General features: G+C 47.3%; 1 long non-coding RNA gene across 1 annotated transcript; it reads left to right on the forward strand.

Moving 5' to 3' along the window:
- Nucleotides 1-5: 5 nt before the first annotated feature.
- On the forward strand, nucleotides 6-6,475 carry LOC144247234 (uncharacterized). Its single transcript, XR_013340963.1, has 4 exons — nucleotides 6-536; nucleotides 4,049-4,143; nucleotides 5,357-5,451; nucleotides 6,414-6,475. It is a non-coding gene; the product is annotated as an uncharacterized LOC144247234 (long non-coding RNA).
- Nucleotides 6,476-9,896: the final 3,421 nt, after the last annotated feature.

Genomic DNA, 9,896 nt, shown 5'->3' on the forward strand with positions numbered 1-9,896 from the left:
GCCGTCCGGCGCTGGTGCCCCGTCTCACCGCGCCGTCCCTGCCACCTGCCGGGCCGCGAATGAGGTCGGCAGTCTTCTCGGTGTGTGTGGCGTCGTCGTCCCCGCGGTGGAGATGAGCTCCGGCAGCACTGCGTTCCGAGGAGCGCCCCTTTGATCGTGAAGGCGGAAGGGCGAGGAGGGGGAGAGTGGTGCAGGGACAAAGTCTGAGAAGTGACCCCGCAAATTTCAGGGGAAAACCATGTCATTTTTGCTGGGGAGGAGTGTTGGGATCTCCTCTGTCTCTCCGGGTGAGGAAGAATGTCTAATAAGTGTCGTGCTAAGCAGAGCACCGCAGGGCCTGTATGTATAACCATGTAGTGTGTGCACATGTGAAGCTGTGTATTTGTGAAGCCTCATACTGTAAAAGTTGTAAGACATTGATGTCTTAGGTGGCTGACAGCTGAGTCTCTGGAAGTACAGAGTAAGGGATGGAGAGGGAGAGACAAAGACACATCTGAACTGTCAAATTCCCCCAGCAGCTGTAAGTGGGAGCTGTGGTGAGTCCTGGACCCATTAGTCCATGTTGCCCCTCTTCTGCATCCCATCCCTACCACCCTTCTCCTGCTGATGTATTTTTTTCTGCTTTCCTGCACCTCTCCCTCTCCTGTTTTCCAGGCTCTTGTCTTTTTCTCATATTCTATCTCTCTGTTTTCTTTTGCTTTCTGGACTTCTGTCCTCTTCCCTACTTCTCTTGTCTTCATCTTCTATCTCAATCCATTGATATTTTTGTCTTTTTCCATTTATCTGTCTTCCAATTTTTTAGAATTCTACCCATATACCCTCTTGGCCTTTGTGATGTCCCCCCCAACTTTTATTTCCTCTCTCTCTCTCATATTCTAAGTACACTTTTTCTTTCTTGGATGCTCTCATTCCAGGTCCCTGCCCTAATGTTTAATTTCTTCCCTCTCTGTCCCTCAGCCCATTTTTCCCTTGGCTATTCTCTGTTGTCCTTTCCCTTTGCCTTCTTAACTGGCAAAATAAGGCTATTAAATTTGGATTCATATTTGTTCAACAGGCCTTATTTTATAAATTTATCTTTTATAAATCTAATATTTCTTTTCTTTTATAAATCTTTTATAAATATATCCAAGGGATAATAACCCCTTACAACTTTATTTTCTCAAAGGGTATTGCTTTTGCCTTACTGGTCCTGTCAGGGTTTCAATTTGTTTCTTACAGCCTCTGCATTTCTGGGTCACTGGGGCACCTCCTCTCCAGTCCAGACTACCAGATTTACTGCATCCTCAAGTGATACAAATGGCAGATGGATCACATCTGACTTTGAAGATTGTAGTGCAAAAGCAGAAGCTTCCATATAATTAGATTTTGGAGTAATAACCTGCATTTTGCCATTTTAATCTTGATTTTAGCATTCAGGTTTTCCAGTAAATCATTCAAGGAGAGGCTTAGGTAAAATGAGTAGCTACAAAAACTGGGGAGTCACCCATTATTTTCCTAATTTAAAATCAATGGGCTGGAAAAATGGCTGAGTTTCATGGTTCCCCGTTGCACCAATGATTGTTATAGAATCGTCACTCAAGTTTCCTTTTACTGTATTCAGCACAGAGCAACCAGCTCCTATAGCCACTAAAAAATTCTACCTCCTCATTGACCTCCTCCCTTCCCAGCTTAGCTGTGACCAGATGTTCTGCTGGGAAAGAATCCTCTGGTCCCCCTCAGTGATCATCGGTGATGGCCACGAGAGAGGAGTTTTGTGTTGTAACTGCGGACAGTCCCTTTTCAAACGCCTCTCTTTCTTACAGTGTGCACAATGATTGACAACAAGTCTCTTTTCTTCCTTCCTCTGTTGTTCTCTGATGAGCCCTCAGGGAAAAGATTGATTGAATTGCGGAATAACTCACTTTGGCAGAGTGTCCTTTGCAACAGAGCCTTCAACTGCATCAAATATGGCTTCACTTACAGTTGTTCTGATTGGTTCTGATAATCCGCCTGCCCTGTGGTCTCTGGAGTGTGGAAGCATCTCATGTAATTGGATTTTGCTCAGTTTTGCTCAGCTGTGCAGCAGAAAGTGCTACAGGGTCTCTGAAGCAGTCAGAGCCTCCACCCAGGGTAGGGATCACTGCTTTTATACACAAGAATCAGCCTGGGCACAGCAAGATCTGCTCATCTTTAGGGCTGCCCCAAGTCTCCACCTGGAGAGCTCCCAAACATTTCAGTCCCACAGCTGATTTTGAAGGTGACTCATTTTTGCTCATTTTAGAGTTGTTTCACTTTGAGGGCTCTTGACTGAACTCAATCACTTGGTTTCAAGTTGATGGCCTGTCTCAGACCAGTTTCTCCTCCTCTCTGTGTGGACAATGAGATGGAAGAGTCCTTGGGCCATCCAGGGCACTGATGACTTCAGTGCTCTGGTTCAACATCAAAAGAGCTTTGTTTCATTGCTTCAGACCTTCCCTCTCCTCTTCTCCCCTGACATTTTAAATAATCCTCTTTTCAAAGTCATCTGCTCTGCTCTTCTCCATGTCGAAAAGCAAATCAAAAACCTGAAAGGGAAAGCACCAGTCTTTATTGAATATATTTTTCTCATACATCTTTTCTTAGCTGTGTATTTTGGTTTCAGAACAGAGTAACTTAATTACGTAATTAATCAGGGATTTGAGACTTGAAAAGTGAGTTTCATCTGCTCCCCTGCAGGTATGGTCCAGGCTCAGGGTCGGGGGGAAGGGGGGGCAGCAGAGGGGGGAGCCCACAGTCCGGGCTCCAGAGGAGGGGGGTCAGGGGCGGGGGGAGCTGGGACCCATCTCACTCCCTGCCTGCCTTCACTGCCGCTCTGGTGACTTACACCCCACGGTGGGAGGGCAGGCCCCGTGCCCAGTGGTGCTCCATCCCCCAGCAAGTTATAAAGGATTTGTGCAAGGCTGAAAAGGAATTCAGCCGGGAAAGTGAATTTTTTTGCGGTCTTTTAAAGGCAACCCTGTCCTCGGCAGAGTATGTGCCAGCAGATTTGTGAACCCTTTTTTCGTGTTTAATAACGCAGGCTGAGTTTTTGGTGTGGGAGTCTGTGTGGATAAGGGAAATAAGGGACAAGTTGCCTGAACTTCGCACTAATCAGGATACCTTGTTTGATTCGGATGGGGCAGTGATATCGGCAGATCACTTATGCGATAGGAGGGATTGGAATTTGGGTCCAAAGCAGACAGAAAAGTTACCAAGGGAAGCTTTGCTTCTGAGTGCAAAAGCAGCAAAGAAAGCATTTTTTAAACTGAAACCTAGCGGTCCAATTGTTAACTATTTTTTATTAAGCAGGAGCCTTTAGAGTAATTTGTAAGCTTTGTAGATTGGCTGCATCAGGCAGTAGATGCGCAAGTGCCGGACGAGACGCTCCGGTGGGGAATCATTACCGAGATCGTGCGGCAAAACACAAATGAAGCTTGCCAGAACACCATCCTCAGCCTTCCCCACGATCCGGACCCTACCCTACAAAACATGCTGGATGTTTGTGCACGGAAGGTTTCCATCCCTGCAAAGGACTTTAGAGAGTTCTGAGCTGCTCTGAAAAGGGTTTCTACTGCCAAAGCCGCCAGTGCCACCGCACTTACTACACCGGCAGCCTCCCCACCGCGCTGCTTTCCGGGACCGCCCAAAGGGACCGAAATAAGGAACAGTGTGTCGTCTGTGCAACCAAAAGGGACATTGGGCACAACACTGCCCAATAAAGGACGAATTTTTACAATTTAAAAATCAAAAACAGGGGCAAGGGATTCCCCATCAGGGGGAGATCCAAAAAACTAGGTTGTCAGTGCAATCCCTCCCTGCGTGCCAACACAAATGAGGTGGGACAAGTACTATCGCTGAAGGGGCGGGGGGGCGGCAGTGTTTTCCAGCACCCACCTGAGGACACAGACAATCATTTACCAGATGTAACTTTGCAAAATGAGATTAATAACATGGGAGATGATGTGCCGTTTATTTCCAGGTTTTGGTTCGGTCGGGACCCTGACCGTCCTAAACCTGTCCTTAATACCTGTTCTAATTCTTCTCCTTTTAGGCTGGCATTAACTGAGGCTTTGCACCTCAAAGACACAGACTGGCAGCTCATCACAGTTGACACTGAGAACCGTGGGACCTGGAGAAATATCCGCAGTAGGTACATCATTATTGGGGACACTAAACACATGCCAGTTGATATAACCATTGATCCTTGTTTAACCACCTCAGACTCAAAACAGTTGGTAGTGTGGCTGCACTGCTCTCACCCCCCAGTGTTCATTCCCAAAGGACAAATCATTGCACAGGCTACCCCAGTGGCTGGTCCACCAGTGCATCCAGAACATCTGTGGAAGCTGTCACCAAAGAATATCCATAAGATTTGTCAATCCCAGGTACTGGGAAAAGATCGCCCCAAAATTGACTGTTATTTGTGCAAAGGGGGTGAGTGTAAACACATGAATGCACTCCTAGACATGGGGGCAGATGTGACAGTCATTCCTTCATGGAATTGGCCGTCTCATTGGGAGTTGCAGGACGTGGACAGCCACATTCAAGGTGTAGGGGGGGTACAATTGGCTAAGCAATCAAAAATCATCATGAAATTTGAGGGGCCAAATGGGCAATTGGCGCATTTACGCCCATTTGTTTTAGATTATATAGAATCCCTGTGGGGGAGAGACCTGATGGCCCAGTGGGGGGGTCGCAATTAACATCCCAACCCCGCAGGCTTTTCGGGCAGCGGTCACTGAGGAGCATCCTACCCAGAAATTAAATTGGCTGTCTGATACTCCAGTCTGCATAGAGCAGTGGCCGCTCAACAAACAAAAATTAGAAGTGCTCCAGAAGCTCATGGCAGAGCAATTAGCCAAAGGGAATATCCAGGAAACAACATCTCCCTGGAATTCCCCCATCTTCATCTTTAAAAAACCTGGCAAGGATGAGTGGCAGCTCCTCCACAACCTCAGAGAAATCAACAAAGTAATTGAAGATATGGGTCCTCTCCAGCCAGGGATGCCATCCCCCACGATGTTACCCCAAGACTGGAATCTGGCAGTTATTAATATTAAAAATTGTTTTTTCCAAATTCCTCTGCACCCTGATGACGCACCACATTTTGCCTTCTCAGTTCCCTCTATCAATCAGGAGGCCCCAGTGAAGAGATACCATTGGAAAGTCCTTCCTCAGGGCCTCAAAAACAGCCCAACTATCTGCCAGTGGTATGTCTCCTCATTACTGGGCCCAGTCTGTGCAGCCAACAACAGCGTGATTATCCACCACTATATCGATGATATTTTAGTTTGTGCCCCCAATGATGATCTACTTACACACGTGCTTGAAATGACAACTAATGCATTGGTTGTTGCAGGGTTTGAACTTCACGAGGACAAAGTTCAGAGGATGCCACCTTGGGGATACCTGGGGCTGGAAATTGGCAAGCGGGCCATTGTTCTGCAAAAATTGGTAATTAAAAATAACATTGAGACTTTAGCAGATGTCCAGCAGCTGTGTGGCTCTTTAAACTGGGTAAGGCCCTGGCTGTCCAGGAGACAATGTCTGCCCGGCAGGCTCACAGATATGATCCAGACCAGCCCTTTAAATTTATAGTGCTGGGCAGACTGCCACAACTCCACAGAGTCATCTTTCAGTGGAAAGGCACTCGTAGGGAAGAGAAGGACCGGGACCAGAAGGATCCTCTCTTGATTATAGAGTGGGTCTTCCTCAGTCATCAAAGGACCAAAAGAATGACACAGCCACAGGAGCTGGTAGCAGAACTGATCCGCAAGGCCAGAGCCAGGATTAGGGAGCTGGCCGGATGTGACTTTGAGTACATTCACATTCCTTTGAAATTAGAATTGGGCCAATTACCAAGGCAATGTTAGAACACTTATTACAAGAAAATCAGGCTCTGCAATTCGCTCTAAATAGCTACACAGGTCAAATTTCTGTTTTGAGACCGGCTCACAAAATTTTTAATCTGGATGTTCAATTCACATTGTCAACCAAAATTATTCAAAGCAAAAAACCCTTAAAAGCTCTGACTGTTTTTACTGACACGTCCGGAGGGTCCCACAAATCCATGGTGACTTGGAAAAATCCTCAGACTCAGCAGTGGGAGTCAGATGTTGCTGAGGTGGAAGGCTCACCTCAGGTAGCTGAGTTGGCCGCAGTCATCAGAGCTTTTGAGAGGTTCTCTGAACCTTTTAATCTGGTCGCTGATTTGGCATATGTAGCAGGTGTAGTATCTAGAGCTCAAGATGCAATTTTGCAGGGGGTTTCTAACACTGCTTTGCACAACTTGCTCTCCAAGCTGATAAGATTAGTCTCCCACAGAGAGCAGCTCTTCTATGTGATGCATATCAGGTCACATACCGACTTGCCAGGGTTCTTGGCAGAGGGTAATTGGCATGCTGATTCCCTTGCAGCCGCCCCCGTGCAGATGGCTCCACTCCCAGAAAAATTCCAACAGGCAAAAATCAGTCACCAGCTCTACCATCAGAATGCACCTGGCCTGGTGAGACAATTCCAGCTCACCCGTGACCAGGCCCAGGCCATTGTAGCCACATGCCCTTCTTGTAAGTTGCTCCCAATGCCATCAGTGAGTGCAGGGGCTAACCCCAGAGGGCTGAGAAGCTGCGAATTGTGGCAGATGGATGTAACACACATCCACTCTTTTGGCAGATTTAAGCATGTTCATGTCTCTGTGGATACTTTCTCAGGTGCTGTCTTTGCTTCTGCCCACGCAGGGGAGAGAGTTGCTGATGCTGAGAAACATCTGATACAGGCTTTCTCCACACTGGGCATCCCTAAGGGGATCAAAACAGATAATGCCCCAGCGTATACCTCGAAGGACCTCGGGAGCTTCCTGCAACAATGGGGAATAGAACATAAGACTGGTATCCCCTATTCCCCATCAGGTCAAGCTGTGGTGGAGCGGACCCACCAGAGCTTAAAGAGAGTCCTCAGACAGCAACAGCCAGTGATGGAGTCCCCCCAGGTATGGCCTGCTAGGGCACTTTTCACAATCAATTTCTTGAATTGCTCCTTTGAAAATCTAAACCCGCCAATCATCCAGCATTTTCACACATACCTGGAAGCCAAATTCAAGGAGAAACCTCTTGTCATGATAAAAAACCCAGAAATGCGGCAGCAGGAGGGACCCTATGATTTAGTAGCCTGGGGGTGTGGGTATGCTTGCGTGTCTACACCCTCAGGCCTGAGGTGGGTTCCATCAAAATTCGTGTGACCACACATCCCCAAAGCACAACCTGTCATTGTCAGTCCTCAGGTGGAGAAAGCAGCACTGAGAAGGTGGCGGAAATCAGCCCTTTCAGATTCATCCTCTCTCTCCAGCTCCCTCAGCTCTCTGTTCCCCTTTGATTTAGACCTCCCCTATCTAAATGATTAATTTGTATCACAGTTATTTTACAGAAATAATTTTCACCCGGATCCAACCTGTGATGTTGCTGAAAAGGGGCCTCATCCTTCTCATCCTAGCCACTGTCTCATCACCCCAGCTGGCATGGATTGTTTCTCAGCCTAAAGCCAATGTGTGGACCACATTGGCAAAATCCTTAAATCAGGATCACATTTGCCTGTCCACATTCTCTGAATCTGACCCCCTCTTATCTTGCCTTGTGGGGATCCCATACCAAATAAACAAATTCCCATTCACTCTCCCCAAACCCACTTCCACCCCTGGCAAAGAAACCCCCTCATTCATCGCCCACCAACTGGACACATGGAGAAGGTGGGTCAAACTGCTCACCATAATGGACAATAACCCTGAAGCATTAGATTTACTTGGTTCCTCCCCTCCTTTTACCTGTGTGCATTTCTCAGTCACCCCTGATCCCCAAGACTGACTTGCCATTGAGACCAGGCAGACCACCGAGTACACCGCAGAGGAATGGTGCCAGAGGGTAATCTATGTCCCCATGTACTCCACCCCTGATAATAAACCTCACTCCCTACCCAAAGGCACTTTCCTCATCTGCAGCCAGCGGGCTTGGGCAGGCATCCCCCCTCACCTGATCGGAGGTCCTTGTACTTTTGGGCAGCTGAGCTTGTTTACACCTAACAAAACTCAAGTTTCACATTGGCAAAATCTAAACAAAACCTATCAATTGGCACGCCAAAAAAGGGACACTGACCTTGAGAATTGGGATCAAAATTGTGAGTCTCAGGTTACCCATTGGTCTACATCCAAAAACATAGCTGCCATCGCACTTTTGCCTTGGGCAGCTATGGCAAAAACAGGGAATTGGCACACCTCAGGTGCTGGGTTGCTAAGCAGGCCAATTTTACTTCAAAGGCCCTAGCTGACCTCCTATCAGATGATGAAAATAATGAGGTAGGCCACCCTCCAAAACTGGGCTGCAATCAATTTCCTTTTACTCCTTCACAATCACTGCTGTGAGGAGTTTGCAGGACTATGCTAATTTAAGTTTACAGGCTGAGGACATCCATGACACAATACAAAAGATGCAGAACCTAATAGGAGACCTAAAGAGAGAATCATCGGACTGGCTGGGGTCTCTTTTTCAAGGATGGAGTCTCTCAGGTTGGATCAAGTCACTAATTCAAACTGGACTGTTACTTGTACTGCTTCTTATTGTTGTGGGTTTTAGTGTTGTAAAGGGACTTATTCTGAAAGCTCTGAACTCCACCATCTCAGTTAATAGAGCCCATCTCTCCATCAATGAAGATGAGCATCCTACTCCAGAAGAAGAGCCTCTGAATCAAGATCCTTGGTTTGAAGATCAAATGGACTAAGAGACAACCCCCGTTTAAACCATTTTCATTTTTTTGTAACTGAAAGGAGGAGATGTAGAGTTGTGTTTGCACTGTATATCCCCTCATAATGGTTTGTCCCTCCATATTCCCTCTTTGTATCCATTTGGTTCATCCCAGCGTTCCCATCAGTACCTGTATGTCCATCAAACCCCCAAATCCCTGACCCATCCCCCTGTCTCCTCCCAGGTGATGTGTCCATCACCTTGAGACCCTTCCCCTTTGTCCAGAGCCTTCTGTCAGGGTCACCAGGTAACTGGACCCTGGCTTGGGCCCCTCCCCTACCCCCTCCTCAGTGGTCACTCTGAGGCCTTGCCCCCAGAGAGCCGCTCCCATGTCCTCCCCCCACTGGCTGTTCGGTTTTCCCCGCACCCCCCTATACCTGGCTGCTCCAGGCCGGGAGACCCTCTCTTGCTCTGGATGTCCTTCGAGGTCAGATGTGGCCTGGGATCTCTCCAAGCCCTCATTAAACTTTGGAACTAATCCTGAGGGAGAGCGCTTCTTTCCTTTGCGTGTGGGACCAGCTCATCTTTGGACTCACAAGCGAGCTTCTGAAAGCCCCCCGGGATCCAAGGAGAAGTTCCTTCCCTCTGCCCGACTCGCCCTACTGCCCAGCTGGCCGGGGTACACTGGGGACTGATCCCCGTGGATTTGAGGGTGAGACACAGCAAGGATCACAAAGGATCCTTGGATCCACAAGGTGTAGAGGAATTTCTCGTGGAACAAGGACATGCTATCCTTGATGCTGTTCCTTTGCAGGAGCTGGACAACCCTGGCCTGCAGATTACTGAATTACTTTAGTTACTTTAAAGTATCTAGGACATCCTTGGAAAGACAATAAGCCTTGTACAAACACAATAGCCAATGCTGGTCGCTGAGTAGTATATGAAAACTGCCATGTACTATAACCTGATCAGACGCTTGTAGAATAACAGCCAATCAATAAGTGACAATAGCAAATAAATATTCATTGGTTAACATAATTACATTTATTATGTTAACCAATGAATGTTAATTTGCTATTGTATTATGTAAGGCGATAAAGGCATAAAACAAGAAAAAATTAGACAATAAAGGAGGATGACATCTAGCCATATTGGTCTGGGTGTCATTAA

Source organism: Lonchura striata, chromosome 19, assembly GCF_046129695.1.
Source record: "Lonchura striata isolate bLonStr1 chromosome 19, bLonStr1.mat, whole genome shotgun sequence".
Taxonomy (NCBI): Eukaryota; Metazoa; Chordata; class Aves; order Passeriformes; family Estrildidae; genus Lonchura; species Lonchura striata.